A 17237-nucleotide genomic window follows, 5' to 3' on the forward strand; every position below is an offset into this window, starting at 1 on the left:
TTGTTAAAGTTAAATAACTCTCATTTAACATTATTATTATTTAATTGTACATAGAGCTCTAAGGTGTCTTCGGAGGTTTTATAGTCATGTAGCCTTTGACTCTCAGGAGGTCAGTGTCTGCACCATCCATCACAGATTATTAGCTATTCAATTTCTAAAGGTTGCCAGACATGGGGATTTCACTATCATTGAACAGAACCTGACCTGGTGTTAATCAGTGATAGAATAAAGTAGCTATCTCATTTCATCTGCTAAACTCTATGATACTGAAATAAACAGTGTATCTATCTGAAAGTGCCAAGGAGACATGAGGAGTCATTTCAGACCAGCCTAAAAGTTTTAACGTTATCACTAAAAAATAAAAATAAAAAAATAACAGTCCATGCAGAACAGATTCCTAGACTTTATTCACTTTTGACCAGTTTTATTGTAAATCCTTAAGAAGACTGATTCCAATCATAAGCCTGCCACCACCCATCCAGCCTACTCTTGGCAATTCTATCAACATGAACCACAGTCATTTTTCAGAAGACTCTGTCTTATTTTATATACCACTGTCTGTAGTGTGCTGAAGTGTGTCTCCTTGCTTTTACTATAAGGTCAAGCCTATAGTTCTCATGTCTCAGAAAACTAGTTTTCACTTTCATGAGGTCTTTTAACCAGATAAGGATAAATCTGAAAAAAACAGCCAAGATCTGCATACACACTGAAATCTACAAAATATTGCTGGGAGAAATTTAAATGAGCTTTAAAAATGATCTTTAACTAGTTGAAAGACTCAATACTGTTAAGATGTTATTAACAGTTCCCTCCAAATAAATATACAGATTCAACGCCATCTTAATCAAAATCCAAGAAAAAAAAGTTGTTTTAGAAATCGACGTGTAGATTCTAATATTTCTAAGGAAAATCAAAGGACAAAACATCTTTGAAAAAGAATAAAAAGTTGGAGGATTAATATTAGTGGATGTTAAGACTTAAATGACAGTAATTTAGGGAGTGTGGTATTGGTATCAGAGAGCACGGAACCCAGAAATAAATCCATATATATTTAGACAACTGATTTTTGACCAGGTTCAGAGATAACTCGATAGACAAAGGATTTTTTAAAATAATGAGGCAACAAATATAGTTTTGTATGAACATGATAAAGAAGATGAAGACAAAGAGAAAAAAGAGCTACAATCCATAGTTCACATTGTTTACAAAAAATTGATCAAATATTTAATAAGTGTGGAAACTAAAAAAAAAAAAAGAAATTTCTAGAGGGAAACAAAGAAGAAAAATATTTGTTACCTGAGTTTGGCAAAGACTTCTTTGATTATATGAACATAACTTAAATGAACATATACAAGGGAACAGCTGCTTCTGCTGGGGTGGTCCTCTGAAAAAAAGGAAGGGAACTGTCTATGGGATAAAGGGCTTCAAGCCAAAAAAGAAAGCAGTGCGAAGTTAGGATGAGTGAGAGGGCACTCATCGGGGTCAGACCAGAGTTTTGCTGAGAGAGAAGACAGGAAAGGTCAGGGCCAGATTGTGAATTCTCAGCTAAAAGAGTGTCTATCCTGTGGGCAATGGGACCTACAGAAGGATCTTAATCAGGTAAGTAACACGATCAGCTTCACATCCTGAAGAGGGGACTTTGTCGGTGACAGGGTCAAAGACAGAATGTAAGGAAGAGACCAGTTAAGGGCAGTTTCCATGCTCCAGACAAGAGATGGCATGAGAGATGGCGAGGGAGTAAGCCAGGTCATTAACTGTGATGAAGTACAGTTCACAGTCCACCACACATGTTGAAGGCAGAATGGAAGATTGATTGGATGTGAAGAATAATGGGTTAGAGGAGGGGAGCACCTGCTGAGCAAGTAAAGAGAATACGAAGGTGTTTCATTTGTTTGTTTTGGCTTTTTGGTAACTATATGAATGGAGATGTGCATGTGTGCTGGGTCGCTTCAGTCATGTCTGACTCTTTGCACCCCTATGGACTACAGCCTGCCAGGCTCCTCCGCCCATGGGATTCTCTAGGCAAGAATAAGGAGTGGGTTGCCATACCCTTCTCCAGGGGATCTTCCAGACCCAGGGATACTGTTTATTAATTTAAGAAAAATAATAGAGTAGTGAGTACTTTGTTACTGAGTTAGGGGAGAATTTTAAACCCTTTGAGAACTGTTGGGTCAAATAAGGTATAATAGCACCCAGGCTTAACAGAAGCCTCTAGTTTTCTGATTTCTGCTACTACAGAAAACTTAATTATATCAAAGTCAACAAAGTCTAGTGTAAAGGAAGCCCAGTAGAGGAAAGCCACTGCAAGGGAAGAATCACCTAAGGCATCACAAAGAGCCTGAAGGGCAAAACACAGACTGGAAGAAGTTTACAATTCGTCTGTCTGATCAGGGACTCACTTCAGAATAATCATGGTGTCATGGAGAGGGATTTATTTTATAGTCGCTCTATTTGGGGGAAGGTTTTTGGAAGCATTTTCATGCAGGATCCTTGTTCACCTTTGATGTTTATAAACCCATCATGGTATTGCTGGATCAACAACTGCCTTGTGGCAACTTGGCTCACACTACCTGTGGCATTGCTGGAGGTAATGCATTTGTTAAATGCATCACCTGTTATAATCACTTTTATAATAGGTAATGCATTTGTTCCTGGAGAAAGACGTCTTATTATCATGAATCACTGGGCAAAAATGGACTGGATATTCCTGTGGAATTATCTGATGAGATATAGCTATTTCAGATTAGAGAAAATTTACCTCAAAGCCAGTCTCAAATGTGTCCCTGGATTTGGTTGGGCCATGCAGGCTGGTGCCTATATCTTCATTCAGAGGAAATGGAAGGATGGCAAGAGTTATTTTAAGACATGATTATTTTTGTGATATCGGTGAACCACTTCAGCTCCTCATATTCCCAGAAGGGACTGATCTCATAGAAAATAGCATGGCTTGAAATAATAAAGTTGTTGAAAAGAATGGACTTCAGAAATATGAATATGTCTTATATCCAAAAGCTACAGCTTTACTTTTGTAGTAGACCATCTAAGAACCTGGATGCTGCCCATGACATCAAGGTGACATACCCTCACAACATTCTTCAGAGAGGCGCCTCCTCCTCAGGGACTTTCTCAAGGAAATCCACTTCCACGTCCACTGATACCCAGTGGATATCCTCCCCACGTCCAAGGAGGACCTCCAGCTCTGGTGCCAAAAATGGTGGGAGGAGAAAGAAGAGAAGCTGTGCTCCTTCTATTAAGGAGAAAAGACATTTAACTTTATGAGACAGACTGCCATTCCAGCTTGCAAGTCTGAGCCCAGGGTCCTTGTGGTCAAATTGTTCTCCTACTGTACTGGACCCTGCTCAGTACTGCAATGTACCTGCTCATCTATTTGTACAGTTTGTCCAGTGATATTTTATAATCACCATCACCTCTGTGCTGCAGGAGAGAATATTTGATGGACTAGAGGTCATCAGACTTGCATGTTACCATTGTTTAGACAAACACCCATGTTTAAGTGCAAAGAAAAATGAGTAAGATTCTAAGGTTCACAGTGTAAAAGCTTAGGGATATTTTGGAAATGTTTTAAGCATTTGTAAACTGTGATGCATTTTTGCACTACTATGTCAAATATTTCTCACTACTATTGTTATTTGCTACAAATATTTTTCCTTAATTTAGTGGGAAAAAAAATATATATATATATATTACATCTCTGAATATAATTTCAACACTGTAGCAGGGAGCAATCACTGTGAAGGAATACAAGCCAGAATATTAGTAAACAATCATCAGGCTGTTAGCAGACATGGTACACACAAGACTGTGTTAAAGGCCCAATCATATTTTCCAACAACTCCCAGACAAGAGGCAGATTTGGGGCTCCTGTGCACCAGCCAGATCAAGTGCTGGCACTTAACCATGGAGGTGAAGGTCCTTCCTCTTGACTCCTCTCGGTACTGTCCCCACATTCCTTTCTATGCCACTCAAACCCTTGCATTCTGCCTTAATACCAGAAAACAAACACTTTGTCTTTAGGCTGAACAAAATTCTGATAGGAAGCCCTTCATTGTTCATAAAATCTTTGCATCTAGCCTTGCACTGAGCTAGATGTCAGAAGACCACCTGGGTCATGAGGAAAATAAACCTAGGAAAATAAAACCTAGATGAGACGCAAAGAGCAACCACCGGCTCTCCACTCAGAAACCTTAATTTGAAATTTTCAAGCTAGGAATCCATATAGTTTAGTTCTTTGTTTCTGCATAATCCTGCCTGCTTAGTGCTAGTTTCTTTACAGCCTGTTGTCAGGTGTTGCTTTTTTTGCATTAAAAACAGTATGTATCAAGCCACTACCTTTTTAAAGGAAAGCATAGAAGAATGTTCTGGTACTGCTATCAGAAACTCTCTTTTGCAGTTGCATCTTAGCTGAAATATTTAAAATCTGCTACAAAAAAGTAAGGTCATTGTATTTTCTATACATGCCTGGGTGTCTAATTTCTGCCATTAAAACAGCAATAATAACATGCTTGCAGAATAGGCCCTATGGTTTAACTTACATTATTCTATTCTTATAGCTTTGACAAATTTTATTCTTAAAACCAAAGTGGAGCCCTTTTTTATGACAGTGAGAGATCTCTTAGTTCCAGACTTCTTTCATTAGTAAAATTGAAACCCACTTTTGACCAATAGTAATTTTTTAGGCAAACAGCCATTTGAGGCGATGGAAAATCCAGCAAACCAAAAGCACCAGCTCCTTCTGAGGCAAAGAAACCTGTGGGCATTGTTTCTACTCCACTGGAGTCCTGCAACTACTTTTCTTTTTTAATCATAATGGGAATGCAAGTCAGAGCAGCAGAAAATATGGGGCAGTTAAAAAAGTCTTTAGCTCTTAAGCAAACCTGTCCGCTTATTTCTACCATGAATCAGTCTAAAATGCCGTTTCTTGCTTTGTGTACTCTTGGCAAGAATACCTTCTCATTAATTACATCACATTTTTACTGAACAATGACTTCCACTCCGTGGCTTCCCTTGTGTCTCAGTGATAAAGAATCCACCTGTGATGCAGAAGACGTGGGTTAGATCCCTAGGTCTGGAAGATTCCCTGGAAAAGGAAACAGCAACCTACTCTAGTATTCTTGCCTGGAGAATCCCATGGACAGAGGAGTCTGGCAGGTTATAGCCCATGTGGTTGCAAAGAGTGGGACACGACTGAACACACATACACGTGACTTCCACCCTATAGAGGACACAGGTTTTGCTGTGGGCTGGACTTACAGTGCAGACTCTTCCAGAAAGTCCTGGTTGTGGCAGCACTCTGTTGGCACACTATTTGTACTGGAAGAATACTAACTAGTGCCCCTAGTGACATGCACCCACCTATATATAACTCTTCCCCCAGTGCTGTTTTTAATTCTGATGGGGGCTACCAAGTAGTTATTATGCACATCCTGGTTTTTAAGGTGGTTATTTTTAAGTTGTTTTTTTTTTAACTTAATAAAAGAGATTTCTAATTTAGGTCTTGTTTAGACATCTTTTAGTTATATTTAGAAACAAGAAACAGTTTAACCATCAGCATTGCATTTGTCCTGGGTCAGAGAGAAAAGCCCCGTGTTCTATCCCACAGGTGTTTATAAGGTAACCCATTCACACTTCCTCCATCTTCTGATGGCTGTTACCTTCAGTTTCACTTTAATGTCATATCCTCGTTAACCCTCTGAAGTCTAAAAAAGGAGAACTCTTTTTTTCCCTTTTTAAAACACATTTTCTTTTGATTGTTAAAAAACATATTTAAGATAACATGCAAACTTTTTACCTATCCAGAATTAATAAGCATTGTACTTGCTCTAAGAGTTATAAATGGTAACTTCAAAATGAAAAAAAAAAATGCCTTTTTTGGTGTGGGTGTTTTTTTTTAATAAGTCTCCTTTAAAATTGTAATTATTCGTGTTTTCCTACAAATAATTATAATTATTTGAGATTTTCTTCTTTTGTTAAAAAAATTCAAAGAAATAAGCACTCTGTGATTTGGAATCCAAAATTAATAATGAAGTATCAAGCAGAGGTTAATGTCAATACTTTGGCCACCTGATGCAAAGAACCAACTCACTGAAAAAGGCCCTGATGCTGGGAAAGATTGAAGGCAGGAGAAGGGGACATGAGAAGATGAGACAGTTGCATGGCATCATCAACTCAATGGACATGAGTTTGAGCAAGGTCTGGGAGATAGCAAAGGACAGGGAAGCCTGGCATGCTGCAGCCCTTGGGGCTACAGAGTCAGACACGACAGCCACTAAACAACAACAGAGGTTAATGCAGTTTCAATATTGTGCTTGTCCTCAGGGGTGATCCTCTCCCCACCTTCCACTGTGACTCTGGACTCAGCAGCTGCTTGTCTGGCCACATCTGGAATCTCACCTCAGTGGTAAACTCAAGGGACTTTGAAATGTTTACAGTGCTGTATATCCCATTAATACACCTTTACCATTCAGAAATCTTTGAAATAAAGCAAGCATAGCTTAAAAAAAAAGGAAAGATGGTACTTACATGACACTGAAAAAAAAATCCATATAAGATAATCCTACTTCAACCAAAATTAAAGATGCTGGTCTATGACAAACATAGAAGCAAGAGACAAGCAAGAAACCAGAAGAAAATATTTTCAAGTTATAAATCTGATAAAGGAATTACATCCAGAATACAGAACTGTTAAATTCACTATAAGAAAACAAAAACCCTAACAAAATAGGCAAAAAAAATTTGAACAGACACTTCACCAGAGAAGATATATGGAGAGCAAAGCTCAATTATTAAAGAAATTCATTTTAAAGCTATTCAGTAATACCCCCTAGGAACATACTAGAATGATTAATATGAAAAAGATTGGCTTTACCAAGTTTTGGCAAGGATATGGAGGAACTCACCTTGAGCCAGACATCCTGGATGTGAAGTCAAGTAGGCCTTAGGAAACATCACTACAAACAAGGTTCGTGGAGGTGATGGAATTCCAGTTGAGCTATTTCAAATACTAAGGATGGAGGAGCCTGGTAGGCTGCAGTCCATGGGGTCACTGAGTAGGGCATGACTGAGCGACTTCACTTTCCCTTTTCACTTTCATGCATTGGAGAAGGAAATGGCAACCCACTCCAGTGTTCTTGCCTGGAGAATCCCAGGGATGGGGGAGCCTGGTGAGCTGCTGTCTGTGGGGTCGCACAGAGTCAGACACGACTGAAGCAACTCAGCAGCAGCAGCAGATGCTGTGAAAGTGCTATACTCAATACGCCAGCAAATCTGGAAAACTCAGCAGTGGCCACAGGACTGGAAATGGTCAGTTTTCACTCCAATCCCAAAGAAAGGCAATGTCAAAGAATGTTCAAACAACTGCACAATTGCACTCATCTCACACGCTAGTGAAGTAATGCTCAAAATTCTCCAAGCCAGGCTTCAACAGGATGCAAGCTACCAGATGTTCAAGCTGGTTTTAGAAAAGGCAGAGGAACCAGAGATCAAATTGCCAACATCTGTTGGATCATCAAAAAAAGCAACAGAGTTCCAGAAAAACATCTACTTCTGCTTTATTAACTATGCCAAAGACTCTGACTGTATGGATCACAACAAACTGTGGAAAATTCTTAAAGAGATGGGAATACCAGACACCTTGCCTGCATCCTAAGAAATCTGTATGCAGGTCAAGAAGCAACAATTAGAACTGGACATGGAACAACAGACTGGTTCCAAATTGGCAAAGGAGTATGTCAAGGCTATATATCATCAGCCTGTTTAATTTATATGGAGAGTACATCATGCAAAATGCCAGGCTAGATAAAGCACAAGCTGAAATCGAGATAGCTGGGAGAAATATCAATAACCTCAGAAATGTAGATGACACCACCCTTAAGGCAGAAAGCAAGGAGGAACTAAAGAGCCTCTTGATGAAAGTGAAAGAGGAGAGTGAAAAAGTAGGCTTAAAACTCAACATTCAGAAAACTCAGACCATGGCATCCAGTTCGATCACTTCATGGCAAATAGATGGAGAAACAATGGAAACAGGGACAGATTATTTTTTGGGGGGGGCCTCCAAAAGCACTGCAGATGGTGACTGCAGCCATGAAATTAAAAGATGCTTGCTCCTTGGAAGAAAAGCTATGACAAACGTAGACAGCATATTAAAAAGCAGAAACATTACTCTCCCAACAAAGGTCAGTCTAGTCAAAGCTATGGTTTTCCAGTAGTCATGTATGGATGGATGTGAGAGTTGGACTATAAAGAAAGCTGAGCGCCAAAGAATCGATGCTTTTGAACTGTGGTGTTGGAGAACACTCTTGAAAGTCCCTTGGACTGCAAGGAGATCCAACCAGTCTATCCTAAAGGAAACCAGTCCTGAATATTCACTGATAGGGACTGATGCTGAAGTTCCAATACTTTGGCCACCTGATGTGAAGAACTGACTCATTAGAAAAGACCCTGATGCTGGGGAAGATTGAAGGCAGGAGGAGAAGGGGACGACAGAGGATGAGATGGCTGGATGGCATCACTGACTCAATGAACATGAGTTTGAGCAAGCTCTGGGAGTTGGTGATGGACAGGGAAAGCTGGTGTGCTGCAGTTCATGGGGTTGCAGAGTTGGACACGACAATGTGACTGCATTGAACAGATGGAGGAACTAAAACTCTTATGTACCACTACTGGCAATGTAAGGTAGTACAACCACTTTGGAAAACAGTTTGGAAGTTTCTAGAAAAAAATACACCCACCTTATTTATCTAGCCATTCCATTCCTAAGTACTTAAAGAAAAATTTAAGTATATATTTATACAAAGATTTGAGCAAAATGTTCAGAGAAGCATTATTTGTAAAAATCTAAACTAGATAAAATCCAAACATTCAACAGAAGAACTGGAGAACAATTTTCTCTATATCTATACAATGAAATATTACTCAGTAATACATATTGATAAATACCTAATGGTGGACGAATATCCCAATTATGTAATGCAGAAGGAAGCAGAAAATAAGATTATATACCATATGAATCCTTTCATATAAAATACAAATTAACTTCAGTTCAGTTGCTCAGTCGTGTCCGACTCTTTGCGACCCCATGAATCGCAGCATGCCAGGCCTCCCTGTCCATCACCATCTCCCGGAGTTCACTCAAACTCATGTCCATCGAGTCAGTGATGCCATCCAGCCATCTCATCCTCGGCCGTCCCCTTCTCCTCCTGCCCCCAATCCCTCCCAGCATCAGAGTCTTTTCCAATGAGTCAACTCTTCTCATGAGGTGGCCAAAGTACTGGAGCTTCAGCTTTAGCATCATTCCTTCCAAAGAAATCCCAGGGCTGATCTCCTTCAGAATGGACTGGTTGGATCTCCTTGCAGTCCAAGGGACTCTCAAGAGTCTTCTCCAACACCACAGTTCAAAAGCATCAGTTCTTCGGCACTCAGCCTTCTTCACAGTCCAACTCTCACATCCACACATGACCACTGGAAAAACCATAGCCTTGACTAGACGGACCTTAGTCGGCAAAGTAATGTCTCTGCTTTTGAATATACTATCTAGGTTGGTCATAACTTTTCTTCCAAGGAGTAAGCATCTTTTAATTTCATGGCTGCAGTCACCATCTGCAGTGATTTTGGAGCCCCCCAAAATAAATCTGACACTGTTTCCACTGTTTCCCCATCTATTTCGCATGAAGTGATGGGACCAGATGCCATGATCTTTGTTTTCTGAATGTTGAGTTTTAAGCCAACTTTTTCACTCTCCTCTTTCACTTTCATCAAGAGGCTTTTTAGCTCCTAACCTGCCAAATTAACTTACCAAGACTGAAACCAGATTAGTGGCTGCCTGGGGAGAAGGTCTGGGGCTTCCCAGGTGGTGCTAGTGCTAAAGAACCTGCCTGCCAATGCAGTAGAAATAAGAGACACAAGTTCTATCCCTGGGTCAAGAAGATCCCCTGGAGAAGGGCATGGCAACCCACTCCAGTATTCTTACCTGGAGAATCCCATGGACAGAGGAGCCTTGTGGGCTACAGTCCATAGGGTCGCACAGAGTCAGACATGACCAAAGCAGGGTACAACTTAGCAGGACCCAACTAGACAGGATAGAAGGTCAGGATAGGCAGGAGGGAGGCTTTGGTCACTGAGAAAATTTTGGGATTCATTGATATGTTAATTTATATTCATGCGAATAATTCTTTAGATATATACATATGTCAAAATAGCAAATTGCATATGTGAATGTGTACCATTTATTCTATGTAAATTAAAAACTTAACTATTTTTAAAAATCAGTTAGATCTTGGCCCAAGTTCTATATGTGCAGTTAACTAAGTTTCCACTCAAATATCTGAGCCAGCAGCAATACATTTACCTTAAATTTTTTTTTTAAAACTGAAACATGAAGAGGAATAGGCTAGTTGGCAGTCTGTAAGTGAATAAATGCATGGGTATGCTCACTCAGTCATGTCCGATTTTTTGCAACCCCACAAACTGTAGCCCTCAGGCTCCTCTATCCATTGGATTTACCGGGCAAGAATATTGGAATGGGTTTCCATTTCCTTCTCCAGGAGATCTTCTCAACCCAGAGATCGAACCCACATCTCCTGCATTGGCAGGAGGATTCTTTACTACTGAGCCACCTGGGGAAGTCCATGGACTGAATAAACGGAATAAATCCCAAATATACTCCTTCATGATAGATTCCATTTGAGAGCAAAGTGCTATGTAAAGTCTTGCCTTTGCCAGTACCACTTATTCAGCTTTGAGAAAGACAACTGACATTTTTTAAACCTAGTTTCTTTACCTCAGGACAGCAACGATATCTATTCTGGCATCTGCAGGTTTTTGGTGATGATCGAAAGTGATAACTCCATAAAACACATTAGAAACTGAAATACGCATAACATAAATAGTGTAAACTGCAAAACCAATTTACCAATGTATCAATGTAAGGAAATGCAGTATGAGCACATTAGAAAATGGATTTATTTTCTTCCATGACTATTTTCAAAAACATTTGTCAAATCCTTTTTCTCTTTTCTGAATGTTATCTCTTAGATGCCTTAAATATTTCAGGAATTAATTTTTCAAGGTGTAAAACTATTAGTTTAAGTAAAATTTCAATTGTTATTTGACTGAAACCCTGCTCCTCCCCCCTCACCCTTCAGGCCTGGAGGGCATGGAAGCCAGCAAGGCAACTGAAACCAAGCAGGACCCTGTGGGGTACCTGGGCACAAAAATTTTTCTGTGTCCCCCATTTTTTTGTTAGCAGGAAATAGGCTTAATTCAGCCTCCAGAATCTTCCCTAAATTGTGAAAGTGAAAGTGTAAGTCGTTCAGTCCTGTCTGACTCTTTGAGACCCCATGGACTATACAGTTCATGGAATTCTCTAGGCCAGAATACTAGAGTGGGTAGCCTTTCCCTTCTCCAGGGGATCTTCCCAACCCAGGAATCGAACCCAGGTCTCCCTCATTGCTGGTGGATTCTTTACCAGCTGAGCCACAAGGAAAGCCCTAAAATTACAAAAGGGAGATTCAAGCAGTTGCTAATCAGGGTAGAGAGGGGACTGGGAGACAAGGGAGGAGCAGTCAGGAAACAATAGGGCAGGGTACAGGCTCCCTCTCAAGCAATGTACATAAGAATATCTGAGCTGTTTTGTACTTACTGTTTCCCATGTGGTGCTAGTGGTTAGAAAAAAAAAAAAAAAGCTGCCTCAATGCAGAAGACTTAGATGCTGGTTTGATCCCTGGGTCCAGAAGATCTCCTAGAGAAGGAAATGGCAACCCACCCCAGTACTCTTGCCTGGGGAAGCCAGTGGACAGTGGAGCCTGGCGGGTTAAGGTTCAGAGGATGGCAAGGAGTCAGACACAACTGAAGCTACTTAACACACATGCAGTTACTGAAACCCCTACCAGGTGAGAGAAGTTAACTGTGTGCTATCCACAAGCACATAGGCCCCAGACTGGTTAGAACCGGAAGGTTAATGATGCTGACTCCCATTTAACTCACCCCCAACCAAATAGAAGAAAGACCAGCTGATCACTGCATTCTTTGAACCACTGCTATAGAACTCCTCACTACCCTCTCCAGATCAGGACACACAGCTTCCAGACGATTAACCCTACTGCAGCCCACAAGGCAAAGCAATCAAGCAAATCTTTTCTACTTCACCAAAAAGTCTGTCTCCAAGATTCAATTTGGTACCGGAATAAAGAGACCAAACCTCAGCTACATTAGGGTAATGAAAGGTTAGCTTTAATCACTGTTAATCTGAATCATTTTCCACCTGCCAGTTCCCTGTCCTGTAACTCCACAGCTGCAAGCACCGCGTTGACCAATTCTAACTTTAATGGTTCTAATTTGTCTTTGGAGTTCTCTGTAACATGACCAAATGCCACTTTTCTCGTGGAGTGGCTGTGACTTTCTAGAAGATCCACTCACCCGTGCCCTCCCACAGTCGACTTTCTCCTCCTAGGCGACAACTTTCTCCGGGCTGGCTCCTCCCTCAGCTCCTGGCTTCTTTAGAGTTGGTGTTGACCGTCCATTTCAGCCTCGCATGTGGGCTTCCTTTTAAGAGAACTCAGTTCTAGTTCTGTTCTGCAGGGGCCACAGTGGACTCTCGAAAAACAAGCACCTCTGGCCGCCCCTGGTAGAAGAGTGACTCGTTGTTACTGCAGAGTTGTTTCTCTTTTTATAGGAGCAGCTCCAGCTAGGCTTCGATTAGTTGTTTACGTATGAGACATACATAAGTTGTTGTGGCCACCCAACTTCAAGGGACACATGTCAAGTTCTCCAAGGGCTTCTTGAAATGTTTACAGCAGTCGTGGCAGGAAGTCTTCGTGCTCTCCATTGGCTGCGTGACCGTCCTCCCATCCCCACGCTGGGACTCCTGTGCCAGAGCGTTGCAACACAGGGCACAGCGAGGTTTCTTCGGCTTCAGACATTCCTGCAGGAATTCAGGGCAAAAGATGCGTTCACAGGGCACCTGCCCTGGCTTCTCGGACACCTCTAAGTACACCGAGCACTCGAAATGGCCCAGGAGGTTGCCTTTGCTCTGACCTCAGCCCTGCAGCGGCGCTACCATCTTACTGCCTACAGTGCAGCACGAAGCTGCTGAGGAAACCGAAGGGGTGGGGCTTCCAAGGGGCGGGAGGAGTCTCTTGAGCTCTAACAACTTGATTGCAGAAAAGAAAAATCTGTCCTTTATCTGAACAGGTGGGCAGGGAGGGAAAGGTAACTCTATGACCATATTCACAAGGAAGTTTCAGGCAGCATTCTTCCTCCTGATGCTCCTCAACCTTGCTTTCCATTGTCTTGAAGTGGAGAGAGGGCGGGTGTCTCTCACTGCTTTAGAAAGTGAGGACCCTTTGGTATAGCTTGTCCTTAGTTTATTTATCCAGAAATTCCAAACAGAAAGTCTTGTTTTAGAGCTCCTGTTAAAAAGACTAAAGTTTGATTAAAGAACTTAGCAGGAAAAAAGAATGTAGTAGGAAAAAAATCCAAGGAATGATCTGTTGAAAGTATGTATCCGTGTAACTTTTAGGTTCTGGTCATGAAGGGATGCAACTGTACCTCTTTTATTATTTTTATTATTTCATTTTTTGAAAAAGAAATCATGTCTTAGCATTCTGTAAGCCAGAATATCATGTAAAGATTATTAGGTAGGTGATGGTTTTTCTTGTCAAGAATATAAGATGAAAGGAAAGTAGTGATTATGGGAAGAGATGTACTGTAATAATTCCTAATTTGGCTAGCATGTGTATCTTTAATAAAAAAAAAAAACAGAATAAATCCATTGATTTAATTTTCAGAATAATCTCAGGCTGTGGAGTTCTTATCTTCAAAGTTAAAACTATTATTATAATTTTGCTTACTCTAGGTATGGCTTTCCAAAAACCATGAAATAATGGGAGTTGATGTTAAAGTTGATAACCATTATTGTAAAGAAGAATATCCGTTTTCCTATCCTTTTCATGTGCTATGACCAGAAACTTTCCATGTGAATTTAATATACCAGAGGGGTGTATCTATGATTGGAAAAATTATTAATGTATATACATATTTAATCAATTGAACTAACAAAAATAGAATGCTTATTTTAAAATATTTATTTGTAAATACATCATAACATAAGAGTTGTCCTGCCTTAATTATACATAGAAAAAAATAATACTTAAGATCACTTTTATATACTAGTTAAAATTGTGTCTGATATTCTTCAGAAATTTCAATGTAGAAACTGACTTGTTTACTTTCATTGCTAGTCCTGAAAGAAATGTTTATAGCTTAGTTACTGAGAAACTGTCATTCTGTATTCTTAGGAGGCCACTTGTCAGAGAAGTAATGCTAGAAGGATAAAATATATGCTAAATAAACTATACCCAAACAGCATATTTCTTTTATTATACTCTTGGCAAATAAAGTTACATGATATTAACACCTGGTAGCTCTGACCCCATACAAGGAGTGTTTTAATTTCTTCATATATAAAACAAGCAAACAAAAAAAACCAGGCAAGACATTGCAAATGATGTTACATATGGTGATAAATATTTTTTATCTGGTTTCAGAATTGGGTCAAATACCCTAAAAATGTAGTATTTTTAATGACTTGGCCAATGAACAGTTAGGTAAAATTTGACTCAATCATATAAAATGCTTTCTTTAAAAACTTGAAAATCAGAAGCTTGAGGATTTAGTTTATTTTTGGAAGTTTGTAAATGGTAATTAAACCTGTGTTTTAAAATAATTAGATTGTTCATGTATGGATGTAATTTGTCAAATTCCCCATGAAGCAGTATTCTTGTCTGAAGAATTCCATAGATAAAGGAATTGGTGGTCTATAGTCCATGGGGTCACAGAGTCAAGCAGGACTGAGGAACTAATACTTTCACACCTTCACAATAGCTAAACCCAAATACTTAACCCTCTAGTCTTCATTTGTTGTATCTGCATCTCTTACTTCTTATTGTCCATCTTCTCTTCCATTTCACAATTTAGCTGCTAAAATGCTTTTGCGGAGGGCGGTCCTAAGATGGCAGAAGATGGGGAGACCACTTTCTCTGTCACAAATTCATCAAAAGAACATTTCAACGCTCAGCAAACTCCACAAAACAACTTCTGAATGCTGGCAGAGGACATCAGGCACCCTGAAAAGCAGATCATTGTCTTCAAAAACAGGTAGGAAAAAATATAGATGAAAAAAGAGACAAAGGAGGTGGGGAGGGAGCTCTGTCGCAGGAAGGGAATCTCGTCCTGGGAAGGGAATCCCATCCCAGGAAGGGAATCTTAAGAAGAGAGGTTTCCAAACACCAGGAAACACTCTCCCTGCCGAGTCTGTGGCGAGCCTTGGAAGCACAGAGGGCAACATAACAGGAAGGAAAAATAAATAAATAATTAAAACCAACAGATTACAAGCCCAACAGTAACTCCCCCAGCAGAAAAGCAGCGCAGATGCCTGCATCCACCACTAGCAAGTGGAGGCAGGGCAGGGAGGCACGGGAGGCACGGGCTGCAGTGCTTTTTAAGAATCAGGCAGGAACGACCCAAGAGTAACCAGAACGAACTAACTTGGGCTAGCAAACCAGACTGTGGGATAGCTACCACGTGAAAAGCTCGAACATAAGACACCACCAGGACTGCACACAGAACAAAGAACGGATCGGAAATAGCCGGCTGCAGACCAACCCCCGCCAGGGACAGGCAGCCAGAGCCAGAAGGGCTGGAAGGGGGCAATCGCAGCCCCGGAGAAACTTTACCTACCAAACTGCAAGCAGGCTTCTTTGCTAAGATTTCTGGGGATGCTGGACAGTCACCATCTGCCTCACAAGGGGCCCCAGTGGTACACCCAGAAGACTGAGCAGCAGAGACGGGAAAGGCGACTAGTCGCAGCAACCGCGCTCGCCAAACACCTGAGCTACATGGACCTGGGAAGAGCACAAAACGCTGTCCCAACCAAATCTGCACCTCTGAGGGCTACCTGAGCACCGAACCTGAGTGGCTTAGACCGGGGAGGTGCACGCAGCCTAGGGCCGGCCTCAGATGGTCCCTGGCGGAGCAATATAGAGCCTGAGCGGTTTGTGCGCCACAAGCAGGGGCAGGCCCAGCGAGGCTGAAACACTGCATGCACACAACAGTATTATTTGTTTGCAGCATCCCTCCCTCCCCACAGCGCAACTGAACGAGTGAGCCTTAAAAAAAAAAAAAAGTGTCCACCACCGCCCCCCCGTGTCAGGACGGAAATCAGACACTGAAGAGACCAGCAAACAGAAGAAGTTAAACGGAGGAAACTGCCTTAGAAGTGACCCCACACTGCCCACAACACCAGAGAAAGGGCCAGATATATCTTTACTATTTTTACGATCATTCTTTTATTTTTCTTTTTCTTTTTTTAAAATTTTTGTTCTTTTGTTTTTTGTTGATGTTGTTGTGTGGTTGTTATTTCTTCTTCTTTTTTTTTCTAACTTTTTAAAATTGTTAAGTCCTCTATTTCTCCTTTAATTTTTATTTCCATAACCTACTATTACTGTTCAAAAAAAAAGACCCCATTTTTCAAAGCAAACGCCATATATAGTCTATGTGTGGTTGTTGTTGTTGTCGTTTAATAATTCTTGTGGCTTTGTTTTGTTTTTCTTCTTCTTCTTTTCCTTAATACTGTATTTTTGAAAATCCAACCTCTACTCTTGATTTTTAATCTTTGCTTTTTGGTTTTTGTTGTCAATTTTATACCTTTAAAAACCCAAACTTCACTACCCAATTTTACCTGAGAGCAAGACTACTACCTTGACCACTCTCTCCTCCTTTGGACTCTCCTTTTTCTCCACCAGGTGGCCTCTGTCTCTTCCCTCCCCCTTATCTTCTCTACCCAACTCTGTGAATCTCTGTGTGTTCCAGATGGTGGAGAACACCTAAGGAACTGGTTACTGGCTGGATCTGTCTCTCTCCTTTTCATTTCCCTCTTTTATCCTCCTGGCCACCTCTGTCTACTTCCTCCCTCTCCTCTTCCCTGTATAACTCCATGAATACCTATGAGCGGTCCAGACTGTGGAGCACACATAAGGAAGTGATTACTGGCTAACTTGCTCTCTCCTCTTTTGATCTCACTGCATCTCATTCCAGTCACCTCTAACTCCCCCCTCCCTCTTCTCTTCTCCATGTAACTCAGTGAACCTCTCTGGGTGTCTCTCAATGTGGAGAAACTTTTCATCTTTAACCTAGATGTTTTATCATCGGTGCTGTATAGATAG

The 17237-nt window shown here is 40.8% G+C and overlaps 1 pseudogene; it reads left to right on the forward strand.

The window, feature by feature from the left end:
• On the forward strand, positions 2412–3534 carry LOC102177106 (annotated as a pseudogene).

This window comes from Capra hircus, chromosome 2 (assembly GCF_001704415.2).
Source record: "Capra hircus breed San Clemente chromosome 2, ASM170441v1, whole genome shotgun sequence".
Classification (NCBI taxonomy): domain Eukaryota; kingdom Metazoa; phylum Chordata; class Mammalia; order Artiodactyla; family Bovidae; genus Capra; species Capra hircus.